At 42.8% G+C, this 4,103-nt stretch overlaps 1 pseudogene; it reads right to left on the minus strand.

Moving 5' to 3' along the window:
• Nucleotides 1-388: 388 nt before the first annotated feature.
• On the minus strand, nt 389-1,622 carry LOC122689679 (annotated as a pseudogene).
• Nucleotides 1,623-4,103: the final 2,481 nt, after the last annotated feature.

The raw sequence follows: 4,103 nt of genomic DNA on the forward strand, positions 1-4,103 counted from the left end.
ACATGAGAAATGTCCTCTTTGAATTAGGGATCTAGCACCTTGAGTTTTCCAAAAAAGCATGCCTCCCCAATGTGTTCACAATGGTGTGGTGTAAAAGATCCACATTTAACATACTTAAAGCTACTTTAACTCAGATAACATCACTCCAGAAGTACACTACCAAAATGTTAATCAACAAAAGATGAAAATAGTTTTATTTTACTCAATATCACTTTCTAGAAGAAAGTTTGCATGAGAAAACACTTAAGAGGTAATTTTTTAATCCAGATTTCACAAACTCATGGTGCAAAACGGGTCCCCTAGCTTCCTCTAGAGTAATAACTGTTTTTCACTGCTTGTTGGCTGCCTGTGAAAATTTGACTGAAATAACTCAAAAGCTACTACAAAACTAGTTATATCTACCCATGCTGTTCTGGCCACCATAGCCAGCCCCATAATAGCCACTCACAGACTGGCTCTCGAGACCACTGTAAGTGGACTGGGTTGACACCCCACGCCTTGCATTATCTGACTGCTATATGCCCCATTGCTGGCCCCTGTTGTGGAATTCAAGAAAAGTTCTATGTATCTATGTTGCATGTTTGCCCTGTCTTTGGACATGGCTGCTACGGCTTCTTTATGAGTGGCAAACTCAACATCAGCTTCACCGGTCACTCTTCCATCAAGGCCAATCTCAATGTGGACTCTCACAGGGTTGAGCGGGGAGAAGAAGTTGTAAATGTCATTCTCTGTGGCTTTGTAGAGCAGCCCTCTCGTATGGATGCAGTGTCCAGTGGTGCTCTGGACAGTGAACCTACCATCTCTATACCTGTAGTCGTATACCCCAGAGAGTGAGGTCTCCCAAACAGGTCGGAGGCAAAGCTGTAGCCATCACTGAGGCCGCTGTACTCCTCATAACCCCCATAGCCTGAACTGTAGGCACCGGACCTCATCCTCTCCAGGCCTGCCTGCTTGATGATGCCAGTATACCTCCTGGCTGTGCCAGGGCGGTCATAGGGCCCCGGCCGCTGCACTGACATGAACTTCAGTGGGGGATCCGAGTATGACCTAACTTCTTCCTGACTGCTATTGAACATCTCAATATACCTGTGCCCTATTCTCTTCTTGTGCTTCCCTAGAGCCTTCTCTGCTAACTCCTGTGAAGTAAACTGCACAAAGGCTTCCCCTGTAGTCTTGCCCTCAGGATCCACAGGCAATGTGATCCCGTTTGGCATGATTTCCAACCCTGAGAAGACCTGAATGATCTCTTCCTTGGTGCATCCAAACGGGAGTCCTTGAAGTCGAACAAAACCATCACTGGCAGTGTCACCACTGTTTGGACCACTGTGCTTCAACACCCAATCCATCTCGGTTCTGTGGGACGTGAACACTTCAATATACTGATGTCCCATGCTTTCCCTGTATTTTTTAAGGGCCATTTTTACATCATCTTCTGATTTGAGTTCAACAAAAGCCTCACCACTCTGCCTGCCTTCTCTACTGTAGATAAAATGAACATCTGTGACCCCATCATGGATCATGTAGTCGGAGAGGAAATTCTGCACATCCTCAACACAGCAGGACCAGGGCAGGCCACGGAGCTTGACCACAAAACCTTCACCTCTCTCAGGGCCCAACATCATGGACACTTGACAGAGCAGACGTCAAACAAGCTTGGGTGCAGCTTTGTGTGGCTGAAAAGAGAGCAAAAACTTAAAGAACAGCGGGGGATGCCCACAGCCAAAGACATTCCCGGTAGGTAACGAATCGTCCTGCTTCTCCAACAAGACACAGCGCAGTCCCACGTCCTCCTCAGTGTCTTCTTACTCCAAGACTATTGCTGAGTGATTTACTTGACTCTCTTGCTTTCAAGTACTATCTGTTTGTTGATGACTCTTAGAGCTCTATTTCAGGTTTTGATGGTTCCTTCCCACCTCCACCCCTCCAGCTCATTCCAGCTATTCCCAATGTGAACATCCATTTCTTTGCAAACTCCCATACTCCTCTCCTGGAATCTGTGCAAGGTCAGTAGATGAATATATCTTCATATATAGTTTACCTTAGGATTCCCCTTGGTGTTGTATATTCTATGTATTTGGGCAAATGCATAATGATATATACCCACCATTATAGTATCATACAGAGTAGTTTCACTGCCATTAAAATCCTCTGTACTCTGCCTATTCATCTCTCCACCAACCCTAGTCCCTGGCAAGCACTAATTTTTTCACAGTCTCCAAAGTTTTGTCTTTTCCAGAATGTTTTACATTGAAATTTTAAGTATATAGCCCTTTCCAATTAGCTTCTTTCACTTGTGTGTGAGTGTATACATACTCAGTTGCTCAGTTGTGTCCGACTCTTTGTGACTGTATGGACTGTAGCCCACCAGGCCCTTCAGTCCATGGGATTTTCCCAGCAAGAATACTGGGGTGGGTTGCCATTTCCTCCTCCAGGGGATCTTCCTAATCCAGGGATCTGCACTGCAGGCAGATTTTTTACTACTGAGCCAGAGGGGAAGCCCTATGCATTTAAGGTTCTTCCATGTCTTTATATGGCTTGATCACGCATCCTTTTTTAGCAATGAATAATATTCTATTGTTTAAATATACCACATTTTATTTATCCATTCACCTAATGAAGGACATCTTGGTTGCTTCCAAGTTGCACCGATTATGAATAAAGCTGTAATGAACATCTCATTGCAGGTTTTTGAGTAGACTTAATTTTTCAACTCTTTTGAATAAATACCAAGGAGTTCAATTGCTGGGTCATATGGTAAGAGTATGTTTAGTTTTGTAAGAAACCACCGGACTGTCTTCCAAAGTGTCTTCCATTTTGCATGTCCACCAGCAATGAATGAGAGTTCCTGTTGTTTCATATCCTCACCAGCATTTGGTACTTTTAGTGTTCAGCTTTGGGGCATTCTAATAAGTGTGTAGTGGTATCTCATTGTTTTAATTTGCATTTCCCTGATGGCATACATGTAGAGTATATTTTTGTACGTTTATTTGCCATTTGGTTATCTTCTTTGATGAGCTGTTTGTTAAAGTCTTTGGCCCATTTTTAAATTGGGTTGTTTGTTTCCTCACCATTGAGTTTTAAGAGGTTTCCTTTTTTTTTTTTTTTTGCATATTTTGAATAACAGTCCTTTATCAGATGTGTCTTTGGCAAATATTTTCTCCTAGTCTGTAGCTTGTGTTCTCAATCTCTTGACATTATTTCATAGAGTAGAAGTTTTTCATTTTAATCTTAAGCTTGTCAGTTCTTTTTTTCATGGATTGTGCCTTTGGTATTATAAAGTCATTGCTGGGCTTCCCTGGTTTCTCAGTGGTAAAGAATTCACCTGCTGATGCAGGAGACATGGGTTTGATCCCTAGTCTGGGAGGATCCCACATGCCTTGGGGCAACTAAGCTGGTGTGCCACAACTACTGAGCCTGTACTCTAGAGCCTGGGAACCAAAACTGCTGAGCCCACGTGATGCAACTACTGAAGCCTGAGCGCCCTACAGCCCATGCTCCACAACAAGCAAAGCCACCATAATGAGAAGCCTGTGCACTGAAACAAAGAGTAGCCCCCACTCCTTGCAACTAGAGAAAAGCCCACACTGCAGTGAAGACTCAGAACAGCCAAAATAAATCAATAAAATTATCTTTTTTAAGTCAGTGTCATATCCAAAGTCATCTAGGTTTTTTGCCTATGTTATTTCCTAAGAATTTCCTTTTTTTATTTTTTGGCCACACAGCATGGCTTAAGGGATCTTAGTTCCCCAATTAGGGGAACCCATATGTCTTGTAATGAAAGTGTAGAGTCTTAGCCACTGGACCACTGGGGAAGTCCCTATATCCATTTTTTGGATATAGATGTCCAGTTGTTCCAACCCTTGTTGAGAGCACTATCTTTATTCCATTGTATTGCCTTTGCTATTTTGTCAAAGATCAGTTGGCTTTATTTATGCGGATCAATTTCTGGGCTTTATATTCTGTTCCATTGATCTTTTTGTCTGTTCGTTCACCAAAACCATAATGTCTTGATTGCTGTAGCTTTACAGTAAGTCTTGACACTGGACAGTGTCAGTCCTCCAATTTTGTTCTTCTCCTTCAGTATTGTATTGGCTATTCTGGGT

Source organism: Cervus elaphus, chromosome X (genome assembly GCF_910594005.1).
Source record: "Cervus elaphus chromosome X, mCerEla1.1, whole genome shotgun sequence".
NCBI classification, from domain to species: Eukaryota; Metazoa; Chordata; class Mammalia; order Artiodactyla; family Cervidae; genus Cervus; species Cervus elaphus.